Here is a 17,847-nt window from a genome sequence, read left to right as displayed (position 1 = left end):
GTACCCAACGCGTTAGAAGTATCATCCTTCGCTGGAGTGACACCTGCAAATCCTACTGCTGGCATCTATGCAACTCACAAACCAATTCAATTTTCAAAGCATATCATTAAATGTAAGAGAAAATGACCTGCCTGAATCATGTTCATATATATATATATATATTCATAAGAAGGATATGGAACTGTTGGAACACATCCAGAGGAGGGCCACGAAGATGATCAGAAGGCTGGGAGCACCTTCCATGAGAGGACAGGCTGAGAGAGTTGGGGTTATTCTGCCTGGAGAAGAGAAGGCTCTGAGGAGACCTTATAACGAACTTCCAGTACCTGAAGGTGCTACAAGAAAGCTGGGGAGGGGCTGTTCACAAAGGCTTGTAGTGATAGGGCGAGGGGGAATGAGTATAAACTGGAGAGGGGCAGATTTAGGCTAGATATAAGGAAGAATTTCTTCACCATGAGAGTGGTGAGGCACTGGCACAGGCTGCCCAGGGAAGTTGTGGCTGCCCCATCCCTGGAGGTGTTCAAGGCCAGGTTGGATGGGGCCTTGGCAGCCTGATCTAGCGGAATGTGTCCCTGCCCATGGCAGGGTACTTGGAACTGGATGATCCTTAAGGTCCCTTCCAACTCAAACCATTCTATGATTGTATGATTTATTTAAATGCAAACACAAGTGATCAAGAAGAAAAAGTAGGATATATTATAAAATCATAGTGCCATCATAAAACTGTCGCACTGAATCATAAAAAGATAAAAAAAAATAAATATAAAAGGGGAACAGAACATGTAAGGAGGTGAGATAATAATAAAAAAAAAGGTATAAAATTCAGTTAAGTCCAGCTAACAGACACCATGAAAGTGACACACAGACACATAGATGCGGTTCACATTAAAACATAACATTTTTCTAGGACTTCCTAAATAATAACTTAATAATATTATCTACTCCCGATACAGACCTAGATTATGCTCCAAGGATCATCTGTCACTTTACACTCATTATTTAATGTATTTGTATAAATGCAATGAGTTCATGATTCCACAAATTCAATTTGTGGATGGTCCAAAATTTGTTTGTGGGTATTAAAGAAATATTAAGGTCTTTTCCGAGAGGCCAGCATAACCTCTCCATTTTGTTAAAAGAAACTCTAGAAACTCTTTATCCTAATCGGGACAGATAGAAAAGCAAAATATTTATATTTTCTAGTGGAAATAACCACCTGATTTCAAAATAATTACAGCCCTTTGCAGATTTGTGGTCCATATTGAAGGCAACTAGAACAAGTTTAGTACACTTTGCTTTGCATATGCTAGAATGAAGGATTGTATGCAAAGTTTTTTAATAGATCCTGCTATTTTTAATAAATCCACACAGTCTCATGGAGCTGAAGCACTATCCATTACTGGCTCATCAGCACCTTTAACTAGAAGAATCTATAAACCTTGATTTGTATATCGTAAATTACCAGCTGCTAAACTATAGAAATCAATGAAGCAGAACAATCCAATTGAGACAGTGTGAATTATTGGGTAGTTTAACAGTAGGGTTTTCATTTATAAGAAACATCATTATTCTACTGCAGATGTTGAAATATAATCCAGCAGGCAGAAATCCCACCAGAGTTAAGGAAATTGTAATTTACTTCTGATAAAAATTACAAAGAACGCAACTATTAAATGTTGTCTATATTTTTTTAAAAAAAAGTTTCTAGCTTTCTCATATATATATATATCGAGATATAGAATACATTAGATAACACAGAACAAAATTTTGAAACACTGTACTACTGTATGCTGCCAGTAGGACTTAGGTTGCATAAATCACAGGTCAATATACATTCCAGGGAAGACAACATTAGAAAACAGCAGGTTAAACTTGCTTCCTTCAATAAAGCTCAAAGCTGGATATTTGTACCCCGAAATTGCAGTAGTGCTTTTCACAACATCCTTTACAGGGGGAAAACACTTATTAAATCCATCTATTTTGAAAGTGTCAGTGAAAATTACAAAGATCAGTGTTACAATATAGGTTCATGTACATCCTTTTTTCTATTAATTGCATAACCCAGTCAGGTAGGAAAATTTGAAGATTCACATAACACGTATATGCACACCTGCATACATCTTCCTAAATTATGTAGTACTTCAGGGTAACAGATGCTCTCCAAAATCTTATAACTGTTTTTTCATATGGCATATGGAATAACTATACTCAATTTCAGAACACATTCATTTTCACCAGTGAGGCGCATTCTTCTTGGATTCATCTTTACACGAGTCACATATCAAAGTTATCAACTGTCCTCCTCGTTGTTTATGCTGACCGCAGAATCACTTGCCAGCGAGCCATTAAACAGTCACTCATGAAATAGTAGGTTAACAGACACCCAATGGCAAACAGAAGCTCGGAATTTATGCAGTTCTCCTATGATGATTTTGCCCTGTCTAGACAAGCTGTTGCATCACCAGGAGAAAGTTTATTAAAATACCTGATACATTGAGTGCTGACTGAAACAAGTCAGAGGAAATATCTCTGGTTCAGTCTTAAATACAGAAATACTTTGTACTGTTTTGCCTTTTCATAAAGAAAAGATAAATATTCCTTTTCTTGAGAAAGAAACTATAAATTTTAAAAGAACGACACTGAAAGGCAGAAAGAGTAAAAGTTCTCTGAGGTAGCAGTGTAATTAAGATGGCCAAATAAAGGTCTCCCCCTTCAAATAAAAATAAAAAAATGGATAAGCCACAGATGCCAATGCATAAGCAATATATTTCAAGGCATAAAATGCTATAGAACAAAGCCTGTGAGTTAAAACTGTCCTGAGATAATAAACAACAAGCCAGTCTTGAACGCTTTAGCACTAAGTACTGATTGGAACGGCCTTCCATTTATCAGTGACACATAATCAGGAAAAGCTTTTTAGGTCGTGCTTGTTCCTGTTAGAGGCATATACTTAAATGCACGGCATTTGATTTCAATACCAATGAAGACTATAGTAATTTTATCCACTCATTTCTACTGAAACATTTCTAATCTAATATGTACTACTCATCAAAGAGAAGAGTTCATGCAGTATGAATAACTGTGTGCTATAGATCTCTGTACTTTCTCTTACTATCACTGGAATAGAACTCTGATAAGATATGAATTACTTGCGTGAGATGAATATACCATTTCATCTCACATGTGGTTTTGTTAGCATTAGGAAACTGCCAACATATTCTTTTTTTATAGTGACAAAATACCTTTTGCATATGACATTTATAGTACGCATGCATAATTATTGATATATATGTAACATGGGTGAATATCACAACAGAATTCCCATATAATTTGATATAATTTTGTTATTCCCCTATATCTGACTTTGACTATAAAATGATAAGATACATGCAGGTAAAAATGTAAAAAAAGCCCACTAAAGACATCAGTTCTGGGAAGAACAAAACAGACAAAAATGGCAAAAATAAATCAAAGGAGATTTCAATGCTGTCCTGAAACAAGTTAGCTCTTAACATGGAAAAATAACTTCAGGAGCGAATTTGCTTTCCACTGATCAAGAATCAAGTGAAAAAAACATTAAACAGTCAACAGTCCCCCAAAAACCAATCCGACTTAGTGACTCTATTTAGGTACCAACTTACAAACATGAAATGAGTGTACTACCAGTGCAGCAAAAAGCCAGCACATCTTTTCCATAAGTCCAAGCATGACACACGTTGCCCATACACAGGTATGGACAGGATACTGTGGAATAAGTGCCCATTGCATCACGCACCACTCTGTCACAGGTCCCATACCATGAGGGCAATAGCATCCTCTGGAAGAAATCTATCTGCGAAGACATATTCAATTTTTAAGTGGTTTGGGCTCAAATAAAACTGGATGATTGCCTTCAATAAGTGTGCTAAGGTTCAAATTCTAGTAGTTGGACAGGTGAAATAAAAGGGTATCTGACTGGATAGACATCTGTAGAGCAGTGCAGCAACTTTCTGCAGTAAAACACTAAAAACCACAGGAAAGATTTTCAAGTGAGATGTTAAGAATTTATTAGAAAAAGTTCTGTTTCAAATATACCATGTCTAGACATATTAAAGAAAAGAAAATATTTTACAGAGAAATTAATTACTTTATTCCATTCTTAAAGTTAGAGGATGTAAGTGCAGTTTGTTACATCGGCACCAAACACAAAGGTATCCTATAGTAGCACTGTCACTGGCGTAGAATGGTTTGGATCACATCTGACCCTATATACTGTGCTAATAAACATAAACTGAGTCCCATGCCAGCTGGAAAACAGCTGGCATTTGAGTTTTCTCCTTCTTAATATTAAATCAGTTCACAGAATTTTAGAGCAGCAGCTGCATATGGCTTACCAGACAAGTAAAATGAACTAAACTCATTCCCTCAGACAGAAGGATTTCAAAATACTGAATTTTACTTAAAGCAGCTAATTAAGTGCCAATGGAATGCAGTAAAAATTCCTACTGCAAAAAATAATGAATTAAAAGATAATAAGGGTTGAAAATTTAGATGCTAACAAGAATAGAAAGTCTAGAAATTATATGTAGGACCTATGGTACAATCTTTAATTCCAGAGGACACAGATGTCACTGTAGAAAACAGAAGGTACTCATCAGATGAATCATGCTGAACAATAAACTTAAAATGACAGACATATTCCACACGTGTTCATCATGCATCATCTCCTTTCTGAGGCTGCATTTCTTGTACAGCTACGGCAACATCCGATAGTTTTCCCATCTTTGACAAGGACATTTTCAGAAGATGTCTGTGGGGGAAGATGGTACTGTTGTCCTCATTTGATGGCCAGAATATCAATTCCAGATGAGCCCACTAGTTAATATGGACTCCAGTCTGAGAGGGTTCTGATCTGACCCTTCCAAGAATTTAACATTCTGTAATACTTCCCTCAATTTAGGGCACACTTGTGGACTTCCACTACACTACATACTCAGCAGTTCTGCATATAAATCTCGATCGCTTCAATTTTGAGATCACAGAGTTGTTTTAAGCCAGGTGTTCCCAAATGGTGCAGACAAGACACTTAGGGAATCACCTGAATCTCTGATTTAAGCAAAGTGTCCAGCGTTGCCAAGAGCCAAACAAGCACCAAATTCATTTCCACTTATTCATAAAGCTAGCCTTTCTTTTCCTGTCCTACATTCAATTACTGAGCTCCTACTTCAGCGATGAAGTGAAGTCCTACATCAAGAAAATAGATTTTTTTCTGAGTATCAGCCATCCAGTGATGACTATAACTGTGGTCTTAGGAAAAAAAGAATGTGGTTCTTGGTCTTTAAACATCACATTGCAATGTATACACACAATTCTAGGATATTTGAGCTTTCAAATAACCGACTTCCAAATCTCAACAGTTTATAATGCAGAGGTTTTCCTTTTTTTACTTTTTTAAACAGAAGTCCTAGCACCATCACCACCAGAAATAAAGCCATATGAATGTATGAAATTATTTTGATTGCAACAAGCTTCATGATACTGCCCACAACTCTCCTCAGTTCAGAACTGTGGCTGAAACAGATGCACATAGTCAGAGTCATTTCCATGTGGCTCCTCAAAATAAGCAGACACTTGAATTAACCTGTCTGCTACCTAGATATAAAACAGAAATAACAACATAAACTTGCAAAGAAATTCTGTAAATGTGCTCATTAAATTCTGTGAAGCAATTAGATAAATATTATAGAAGACTGCCCTGCTTAATGAAGATCATTAAAGAAAAGCTTTCGTACACATTACACAGGAAAAAATGACACAATCTGCCAATTTTAATTGTTACTCTTTACATAGGCCAGGTCCTCAAAAAGGGTGAGGCGCAGGGCTGTCTGCTTACTGATACCAGAAAGAGACTGCAGCTTAGGCACTGTCCTCTCCTCCTGCTGTTCCTGCCAGCTCTGCATCTTGGTGGTCATGTTCTCCCAGCTCCCAGCCACCAAATGACTTGTGACTGCCCAGCCCAGTTCCCAGCCTCCCCACCATTCTCCACTGACTCCCAGCCACATGGTCACTTCTGTCAGTCCCAGCCACCAGCACTGCCACTGCTCCGTTTGGACAGTCAAACACAGGACAGCAGCAGATTGACTCCTTGCTCTAGGTAGACTCCCATAGCATATTCCGAATGACACTTGTAACTAGTGTTTCTTGAAGGATCAGTTTGTTTCATCTAACTCAATTCTAAAAAAATCCTCCCCTGGAATAAAGATCACGGTCACAGAAATCCTTCAAGCTGCACAATTTCAGAGTCAATATCTTGGGATGAAAGGATGAGTCAGGTAGCAAGGTGAGAAGGCTGCCACCATCCCAGCAGCCCAGCAGGCAGCGGAAAAAATGGGATGGATTAACAAAGACCCAGAATCACCCTAACTACAAATCTCTGAAATCAACCAATATTCAGATAACTCAAAGTTTGATTTAAAAATAATCCTTCAGCAGTTGTCATAAGGTTATAATGATCATTTGTATTTTCAAAATATATTATCTGAGGTACTACAGCTGACACGGGGATTATGTTCCTTGGAACAGACAGAAATCATATGGATATTAATAACATGCAGTATCTGTTTCCAGTAGTTAGTTTCTAAGGTAGCTAGGAAAACAAACTTCTTCCCATATTTATTCTATTCAGTAGTAAAAAGCACAAACATAAAGATTTCATAATAATGTAGAAATGTGTAAAAAAAAGAGATTTGTCAAAAGAAACGGAAACCAAAAAGTATCTATGATTTCTACAAGCTTCTGCACAATATTTTTGAGGTTACTGAGAAGTTCACACTGGATATTTATAAGTAGAAAATTAACAATATGCTTACAGCAAAGGAAAGCTCAAACAGTATGTAAATGTAATATTTCAGTGGTATTTTGTTTCACTGCATATAAATAATAATGGAAATAATAAAATACTGAAAGAATGACATTTAATACTTGCTGGGTGTCACGTACTAAATTGTATTTGAAATCACAAAGTAAAATAATCAAAAGCATCAACCAATAATGAATGATAAGCCAAATCAAGCTTTTCTGTGAAAGAATAAAATGTTAAGAAAGGTGCCAATTACTACAGTAACATATTAATTCTATTCTGATAAAACAAAATTCCTCATGCCTTGGTAAGCAATATGAATTCTTGTATTTATGACTTTTTAAACACTTATTCTACGTGCCTGAAAAATTTTGTGCATTTCTTATGTAAGGAAAACAAAATTACAGTGATTACACTACATAATCTACTACCCTAACCCTTTTGCATGCATATTTACATTAAATAAATGCATTTCACCGCATTTATTCATTTGAATAGTTGGGCAACATCCTTTACTATGACTTACTGAAATAATTACTTAAATATTTTCCTTTTTATTTTTCTTTTCTTTGTCTTATGACTACTCCAAGAGTTCCGTCAGAACACATACACACACAGAAAAGAAACCGAGATGACTCATTTGAAATATTTTACATAACAAAATAACTGGAACATTGTACAGACATAAGCAAAGCCATGAAAGAGTATAAAGATGCTCGAGGAAACAAACATTTATTTTAACTTTGTCTTTACTTCTAATTCTAATTAAATAAACCATCAGATGATAATATTTTCCTATGGCCATCTCTTGCACTGATTGAAAATTCACTAACTGAAAAGCCAAATACCCCGGACTACAGCAATAACGGATATTATAAAACCTTCGGTTACACATTCAGTGTTTGAAAAGGATAGGATGCTGAACTTCTTCAATGTTCAATTGTTTTATTTCAGACTTTTGTATTAGATACAGCATAGGTGAATTCAGTCTTCCTAACATCGACAGCATTTTCTTTGTTGTTAGACAACATCATCAAGTATCTCAAGTCCAAACTGCTAAAAATAAGCAATGAATTTCAGAGCAGTGATATTCAAAATCACTACTAGAACTGTGCAGGCCTTTCAGAGAGAGTTTCATTTTCAACTCACACAATGTTGTATTTTAATCAAAGAAATCATCAGTGAAAAGCCAGTGCCAATCAGAATCTGTTCTACCATGTCAAATTCTTCCCCAGGAACAAGCAACATACAGTGAACCAAGGATTTCAAAACAAAAATGCTCTGAAACATGCACTTAAGATCAAGGATGACAATATTTCCCACCTTGAAGACTGCATCAAGAAAGATACTGGCTTGTACATCCTTTTTTTTGATCTCACCTTTCTCATGCCTATTTCTCTTTACTATAAACAAAATGACATAATAGATCTGTATCTCTGCTTCTCATGTTTCAGCCTCTACATGCAGGGGAGAAAGCAACCAGTCCAGGACTGATCAAGGGAAAACACTCGGCTCTGGCTTATAGTACCTTTATAGTCAAAGTCAACCAGAAGCTTTGAGAATAAAAAAGCTGAAATGGAAGGCAAAGCAAAGGTAATTAAACAAAGTTCAGCTTGTCCAGGTAATGTCTATGTATTACATATACAGATGATCCTCCAGGGCTGCCTAACAAAATCCAATATAATCAAAAGTATAGTACTGGAAAAAGGCCACAAATTGCATCATCTTTCATGCATTGAATTAAATGTTCCTGCAGCAGAGTGGGGTTAAGAGCACATCTTGGGCACTGATGGATGAAAGAAAGCAATAGGGACTAGCATGTGGCAGAATGATGGTCAGCAATTTATGGTGCCTGGTAAGACAACTGTTGGGTTATGAATGGTGCCAGGGAGCAGCTCCTGAGCTGCAAGCAGAGCCAGTGGGACAGACCACCTCTGCAAACCAAAATAGTTTATGTGAAGAAAAGATGGGAGAGATTATTATAAAGTCCATAACCTAAGACCAACACCTCTATCTCAACATGATTCACAACATGTAAGACGGGGGCTATAATATGTCTTAAATTTAAGCTGGAGAAGAGGTGGCATCCCTCCATCCTTCCCGTCCTGCACAGGGAAGGCCATTTCCTGCCTTGGCACCGCCGGATTGCAGCACGGGGCAGGCATGAGGCAGGCAGTGACCATAGTGTCAATGGCCTCAGACATGCTCCCTCCCATATCTTCCTTGTCAGCAAAGTGCAGCCATCAGCAGAGTCTCAAAACTTCATTTTAACAAAACGTATGAGCCCTGATATTTGCATTGATCTCTGAGACTTTAGAGCGATGTGTGTTTGGAGACAGATTTACCTTGTGTAGTGGGGGGCCCACTGGTTCCTAATACTCTGCAGCTGGGCTACCACAGATGCCATGCCGCAACAAGCTGAAATTGAACCAGGAGAACCAGGAGTGGTGGCTTAAAACAGCCCTGGTCATAGCTTTTCCAGCTTGTTGTAGTCTGGATCTAGTTTTAGCAAGCAACATTCCACTACATTTCCCTCGTATGGGCCTCAAATTCATGTAATTCACTTGCCTTGGACAAGAGACTTTACTCTCCTGAGCTGTGAATGAACAGCACATTTTACTTTCTCATCCCAGTTCTTACTGGGAAATGTAAATAATACTCAAGTCTAGAAGAAGGAATTTCTTAAAATCAATTTTTCCTGTGTCTTACTGTTCACTGTCGCTGCCTAACCCTCCCGACTGGACAAGCTGATCTGTAGCCTAATGATTATATCACCACATTGTACTTATTCAGTTTGGGAGATACCCTGGGGAATCTCAGAAGTTCAAACTGGAAAAATCAATCTATTGAAATCATGGTAAGAGCTGTGTATTCATGTCAATAATTTAGTCACTTATATGAAGAATTATCTATATAATTTGCTACATCAAATCAAGGAATCACAATGTAATAATTTACTTTAACAGAAAAACTAAAATAAATTATTTTTCCACATTGTAGATCAGAAATCCACACTTCATGTGATGACAAAATGACAGAGAAGTTACTTTCGAGTTGTGATACACACAACTTTGTATTTGGAGAGCACTCCAGAAACCTGTCAAGTAGACACAAAAAAAAGAACACGGACTCTAAAGAAATGACTGCAAATGGAAGTTTTATTTTGTGATCCAATTTGTCCTTTTTAGCATGCTGTCAATTTTGCAGAATGAAAGTACAGAAATTAAACACAACCCACAGGCACATGAACATGTGACCATCATTTAATCAGCAAATCGCTTTGGGTCTCATTGACCTTGGCAGTTTCACAATATTTTTATTTCCAGCTGGTTGAACCATTCTTCAACAACTTTTTTTTTACTGCAATAGTCATAAGCTGACTTTTCAGTGTTGTCTATCATCCATGTTCTCTGACTGAGAGTATTTTTTCCTAGAATATATATGACTTTCCAAATGCAAAACATCTACATTATTCCTTTGGTACTTTCACAATATCTTGGAAAACAAAGATTTGTGGTTTTTTTCTGTTTATAATGATGCCTTTTCTAAAAGGATATAGAAAGCATTTCTGTTCATCGTTCCACTGACAAAGCCTTACAATAACAACTGTTACTGTGAGCAAGCTTTGCACATGAAGGCAGAGAAATTTCCTTCGAATCCAGCCAGAGCTCAGCCATGAGCGACTGCAGAGAGTTTACAGTACAAAAAACACCTCTGTGAACTCTGCCTGTACCACAGGTAAATATTAGTATTTCTGAAAACAGTTCTTATCTTCTCTGTTCTGTCTCCTTTTAATTTCTCTGAGAAAAAATTACATCAATTAATGTCTGAAGTAAATTTATTTTAATCTTTGCTATACAATCTTTGCCAGTTTATTTCAATCTCAATGCCATACAGTACTTTGGCATTTTTCTTTAAAATTTACAAGGATCACTTCATCCAGCTTAGTACTATAGCTATGACAGAGATCAACTCCTTAACCATAAATACCAGTACTAGCACAAAAACCTTATGAGATGATGTCCTATCTCTTTGAATACAAAGCAATTTTGAAAATGAGTATAAAATAAGGGTAAGTATTTGGTCTAAGCACAAAACACCATCTGCAAATGCATTCCTGGAGGAAGGACTGTGTGCACAGCTAGCAGGAGCTTGGTAATGACGAGGCCAAGACAGGTCACTGCGCTTCGGACCAAGAGAGATTTGCAGTGCAATCCTCCAGGTTTCCTTATAAGTCTTCTTAATTTATTTGTTTTATTTAAAAAAAAAATGTTTTTAATTCTTATGAAATCCTACTCCATATGCATGGGAGGGTGCATCACCATACAATAAAAAATGGAAAATAGTTTTAAACTGTTTTTTGGCAAGCTCACTGAAAACCTGTTCAAACACTGATATCTCAGTTCCCACCAGTGACTAGGAGACACCTGGGACAGAGACTCACTTGACCTGGGACACCTTTTTCTAGGGCAGACCTTATTAGATGCCCTTGAGAGTGCATTGGAAAAATAGAATATTACTTAAAATATCAGTGAATGCATAGGGATGTTTGACTCACTATAGGCTTGGATGAGGCATGTTACCACCCAGGAGCTTTCCAACATAAGCCAGGTCAAGGTAAAAATAAAAAGAAAAATATTTCCTTACAATTTCCAAAGCTGTCAACAGTTAAAAAATTTTATGAAGACATTAATCCTCAGGCTGCAACCCTCACTAAGCACCTCTTTTTGGTGAAGCACTTATCATTTTATAACTCACTGAAGTACTTCTCAATGTTTGTCACTGAGTTTTAATTTATTTCCCTCTGATTTACAAAACTGCATAGTCATTCTTCCTGTCAAAATAAATACTGTTTTGTTTCCTCAGAGATGCAAATAATTCCTTCTTAGACTAGGTATCATCTCAAGTACTTGCCTGGTTTAATGAACATTTCTTTGCCTTAACCAGGGTAATATTTCTGTTCTTTTCCTGCCATTTGGTAACTTGTTGCACCTGTTGTCTTCTCCTAAGGCTTGTATTGTAATCTATATGTAACCTACACAAATATGTTAGCCCATGTATAGATTGACTATTAGTAAAATATAAATAGGTTTAATGGATCACGGCACATTGCTGATTCAATAGATCAAATATGACAATAATTCAACAACTATCAGCAGTCATTAGACAACACCGTTTAATTAAGTAATAATTCAGCTGTCCATATTACTCAAATTATGGTACTGTGTTTGCGGATTTATATATACAAACATATATCTTTAATGAAATAATTGCACTAGTTCAGAACAACATTAATAACCATTTCCTCCGTAAGAAAATGCTCCATGTATGCAAACCCTCTCCATCTAGTTTTTCTGTACACATGGGTAAACCTCCTTCAGGTCTGTTGAATTCTTCTTTTTGGCATCCTCTCTTAATTTCTCTTTATCCTTTCTGTAATTCTTCCAGTTCAAATAGTTTATTATTACAGACAAATACAATATAGATTAAGCTCACATCTAGCCTTGCATTTGGACTTCTGCAGACAAGTTCTTCCAGTATAATGATAAATGAACACTGGTATATCTCTGGTAAGTTTTATCAAAAGCTGGAAAACTCAAGATACAAGAATTGCCCTGACAACATAACTGCTATATAGTACCTTTTTGCTCTAAAAATCTATAGCTTAGTAACAAGTTTCATCACTTTTTACTTTAATATCATTATAAGAGATTCTACAAAATGGATAATAATCCTTTGCCACATTTCTTTCTATTCACAATACAGATAGGGTAGCATCAATCAATGGATGCAGTCTTAAAGCAATTGTATGACTAAGCCTTTCCTTTCTTAGCTGCTGGGGACCAAGAACCAGCAGTCTCATATCTATTTACTGGTGCTGGTTTTGTGTAGGCTTGTGCTATTTTAGCCGATTTTCAATATTCTGGATGAAAAAGAGGTCTAAAAACCATGAGATTAACTATATCACATTTTTTCTTTCTTCTCTTTTGGACAGCCTTTTACTGTGTTTGATTCTGATTAGGAAGATAATTAAACAAACTAGTTTTTCTTCTGAATTTTTATGTGGTCTGCAGTAGGCAAAGCCTTGCCCATAAATGTTGCTGTTAGAAACCATAAAATATCCAGTTTCAGTAAAATCTGCGGCTCACGGATTAATTCAATAAAAATAACAGGAAGAATATACATTTAGCTCACGTTTACAACTGGGAAGATAAGACTTAAATGGACCCACTTATTTCTAAGTCAGATAAAACCAGAGAAACCTTGACAAAGTTGTATACACAATTTACAAAAAAAAACCACCAACCACATAATCACAAAACATGGGGAAACCATTAGTAAAGAAAAGGAAAGCTGGGAAATTCTGGGGTAAAAAATGGAAACAGAAAAGCAATAAATGAAGCAAGATGTTTGTACTGAAAATAGAGGTATCAATACCTAGTATAATAGACCAAGCTCCATAAACAAAAAGGAACATAAAATGTGAAGAAGGTAAGTGTTACTGCTAGCAGTCTGGTCATAAACCCTAAAACAGGCTTTACAGATATGAGGGACAAGATGAAGCATCTTATTGCATGTCACCAGATATAGAATAATTGGGTCACTATTCACATAATGATAATAATTTTCACTACTCTATAATAGATCAAAGTTTACAACACTACCTTCAAATTATGTATTTGCAGAAGGAACACAAAGTCCAAGAGCATTCCTTCTTTCACATCATGCCTCTAATTCCACACAGTATGCTCCTAAGCATGGGTGGGCACTTGAACCTAGATGCACAACTGCAAGTACATGACGCAGTGGTTACTTCAGCTGTTAAACAAACAGTATTTCAGCCAAGTGAAGCAGCAGAGTGGTTCCATCTAGAGGAACAACGTGTAAAAACTACTCATCCCTGATGACTAGTTATTTTTAAATAAAGAATAGGCATAACCATTAATACAGCACACTCAGTAAAAGGGCCTTCTACCTCCTGTTATAGCTCCATGAATAATCTCTCTCTCACAGCAATGCCTGCTTGGTTGAACTGGACAGAAAAGATAACATTGTAAACATCTACATCCTTGACAGTCCTGGCAATATTGTACTTAGGAAGAATGTTAAAGTAGGAAGGACTAACAGTAACATATAAAAAAGCTCTACAAATGAACTAGTTTACTGAGGTGTAAATTACGTGTTCAAAACAATGCAAACCAAAACACGTCCTCAACTCTCATCCCTAATTTCATTTTGTCTTGCCTTGACTAGCAAAACTTTTTAAGGACTCCACAAAAGCCAAAAGCTTCTTTTTCTGTCACACATAAAAGGCACATTAACCCATTATTTAAACAAAATAGGTTCTGTCAGCTCTTTTAGGGTGAAGCAAAGAACTTATGTTCTTTCAGTAGTCTTGTTTGGCCTCTCTCTCCACCTCGACCCTTTCTGTTTCTTCTTTCTTTCACTAACCAACAACTCCCTTTTCCTTTACCATCCCTGCCAGAAGGAGATGCTTAACACATCAAAACCATAGCAAGGCTTTTTTCAGAAGATTTTCTGCTCACTCTTGCCATGTTCAGCATTTCACCAAATCCATCTTTGCAATTCATATCTAGAAGTATTTTTTAATTTTCATCTCATATCCTTTTTAGTAAGTTATTAATTTAGCCAATCTAGTTCAGTATAGATATAGTAGGAAAGATATTAAACATGGCAATCTCCCTCAGAGAAGTCAGGAGACACAAATAGTATTGTAAGACAGCCAGTTAATTTATCATGACTTCACAGTCTCATAAAAATGTTACTGAATACCAACTCATCAGAAAATTTATTAAAATTGCCAAGAATACCTATATATTTCCTCTACACTGAGGTCAGTAAGCATTATAGGCAAAGACATTACACCCACTAAGAGAAGAAAGAAAAGTAAATGTTGAAGAAAAAAAGTCACTGTGTTTGAAGTCAGGGGAAAGACAGCGTGTAAACAGTCTGTGAGCTGAAAAGAAATAAAGGATAAAAATGGGTTATGTTTTACTGGTAATTACTTCTGTCAAAGAATCATAGCTTTGTGGAAAGGAAGCAACTCAGGCCTCTTCCCACATGATTTGTCCACAGCCACAGCTTCATATGATGAAGAACCGGTGGGTCTGGAGACGTGGTTACAAGTCCAGATTCCCACTTATTACATCCAAGAGGCTCCTAATAGAGCATACAGTGCTCTAAGTGTATGACTTACTGCAAATTTGCAACTTATTTTCATGAAAATACATGTTTCAGAAAACATGTAACCTTTTTAAGAACAACATATTTAAAATACAGCCTAAAAAACCTCTAAAATTATGTGCATAAAATCAAAGTTAAGGGTACTACTGGTACAGAAGGAGGTTATGAGGGAAGAAGATGCATTTCACAATCTGAGCTTTTCTTGCCAGAAACAATGCAAATAATGTTACTACTTTAATACACCCAAATTAGCAGAGGGGTAACAAAATAATGTCTCGGTTCAGCAATTACTGAAAGTATTACCATTGGAAATATGAATTTGGCCTTAACAGATGATGATAGAGGAAAATAACTAAAATGAGATTCTCTAATAATTTATTTCAGTATACTGAAAATATGATATTGCTGCTGACTTGAAATTTTAAGTACTTTAAATCTATTATTCAAGCAGTTATATCACATATAAAATGAAAGAGAGCAGGCCCTTATTACACATATTGCCACAATATTTTATCCACCAGCCATACTGTTATATAATTTCACTTCAGAGCACACAATGAGCTGTAAATGTTCCATTTAATTCTCCTATATGTAAGGAAGTTTTTCACCAGAAGCCCCTTTTCCTAGTTAATTAAATTCAAAGGTTGTGCCTAGGGAACCCAGCAAGCAGAAAGAATTTAAAGAAGGAAGACAAGAAGTATATTCTTATTTTATTTCTTTAAACAGAGGCTTTTTAGTCCAAACTCTGTGCTAGTAAAATGGAATGCAATTATTTAAATGGAGTCACAGGAGTCAATAATAAGAAATTATGGCCACCTATACGTTAAAAGGCAAAATCAAAACAATTGGAGCAAATGTGTGGATTTTCACTTGGAAGGTCTGGAACTGCAATTGAAACAGTTTAGCTTCAGGAATAGTCCCCAACATAATTAATATAGGCTGTTAGCCAATGGTAGCAGAGTAAATACAGGTAAAGAGGATTTATTTCTCTTTAATTTTGGCAGTGCAAATTTTGCCCTGGTGATACACAACGACTGACAGAGTTTCAAATACTGCTCTTTAAATATTGCCACACCAGTTTATTCCTCTTTATTCACTTACTGTTTTCTTCCCATACCACCAATGCCAAATAATAAACGTAGGATACAGTAAAAATGCAACAGATATTTCAATAGATATTTAAAAGACAGAAAGTATCCCTGAAATCCAAATATTATGAATTGCTCCCTAACAGTTTTATGAGAGCCATACCCACCCAGTACCAAGGACAGTCCAGTCACTTAAAAAAGGTAAAGGCTTATTTTTGTTAGTCCAGCCAGTTCCTTTAAGGTGTAAATACAATGTCATTATGCTAAAATGTGTTATTTAATTTGCATCATCAGAAAATCACTATTTCTTTATACTTTCTTTCCTCCTTTCCAGCATGTTGGGTTTTGCCTACAACACACAAAGAGAAGAATCATGGAGATAAATCCTGATAAAAACAGTTCATCAACAGCTGTCTTAGCTTGCAACTTCTGCTTACAAATAGGTCAAACTTCCCCTAAACCTCAAAACAGCAGCAATAGAGGAAGAGAAGTGGGATAGATGCAACGCTATGGTTTATGGCCCAAGAGTTTTAGGGGTCACAGAAATAGCTCTGGCAGGTGCTGTCCCAGGAGGGGAAAATACAAAGGTGGGACTAATGCCAACAGAAGGAAGTTTGCAAATGTGAAACAAGATATCTGCACATCAAAACTAGAGAAGCATGGTGGAGAAGAGGAAAAAAGTAATTATATCTGGAAAAAAAATAACCTTATAGATCTGCACTAAAGAAGAGATAGGGAGGTAGTGAGCAAAAGGAACAAGGAGAAAAACAGCATCTGCTATGATAATGAATGGTTTGGTGAGAAACATGATTAAGTGATAAATGGAAAAGATTACAGTCTCAAGAGGAACAGACAAAGAAATCCTAGTCCAAATCTAAGGACAGCAAAAAGAAAACATTCCCATAGGAGGTCTGAAATATCCTCCAGACATGAGCACAAAAAGCCTGCTGTCTGGATCCTGCTCACTGCTGCAGGCAGAAAGCTCTCCAATTACAGTACCCACCATTAGAAAAGAAGCATCTTGAAACCAAACCATACCAAGGCCCTTAGTTACATTAAACAAAAATAGTGCAAGCCATACCATAGGTTTCACTACTAATCTTTAAATAAAGCTTACATTGGTTTAGAATATAATTTTTACAGGGTTTTTTAGTTTGTTCATTTGTTGTTTGTTTTTGGTTTTTTTTCTTCTTTAAAATTGAATGGTAATAGTCCTTTGTTAAGGATTGGAGTTAAAGTAATGAATATTTGCCTTCCAGACATCATGTCTATGCTTTATCAGATTAGTTATATATCTGCAAAAAATCTTTTAAAAAAATTAGCTCAAGTAGTCCTTTCAGCTAAGCAAAAAAAGCAAATTGATAGTACTAAAAGACCAACAACAACAAAAAAGCAAAAATTCAAAAAGTCATAAAGATGAGTTTTCAAACTACTAAATAAATAAACATTAAATACAGTGTTGAGAAATCCACAGAACTAAAGATTTTAAGCTGTTATTAAAAATACAACAGGTTGTAGCGTAAATTATCCAGATTATTACACGTTGGCCCTCCCTGCTACACTCACCTACTTCTTCTTGTGCCCCTATAAGCGTGGCAATAAATGTTTACCCTCTGAGCATGCCTGCACCCTGAAAAGATGTGAAGCAGTCTGCAGCAGACTATGCTTTGCAGTACACTAATGTGCTCAATAGGCTTCGATTTGCCCTTTTTGTAT

The 17,847-nt window shown here is 36.3% G+C and overlaps 1 protein-coding gene across 8 annotated transcripts in view; it reads right to left on the bottom strand.

The window, feature by feature from the left end:
* Positions 1–17,847, bottom strand: part of CACNB2 (calcium voltage-gated channel auxiliary subunit beta 2) — a 254,983-nt gene that overhangs the window by 164,248 nt on the left and 72,888 nt on the right. The window lies entirely within an intron of this gene.

This window comes from Cuculus canorus, chromosome 2 (assembly GCF_017976375.1).
Source record: "Cuculus canorus isolate bCucCan1 chromosome 2, bCucCan1.pri, whole genome shotgun sequence".
NCBI classification, from domain to species: Eukaryota; Metazoa; Chordata; class Aves; order Cuculiformes; family Cuculidae; genus Cuculus; species Cuculus canorus.
This window is presented reverse-complemented; position numbering and strand designations above follow the sequence as displayed.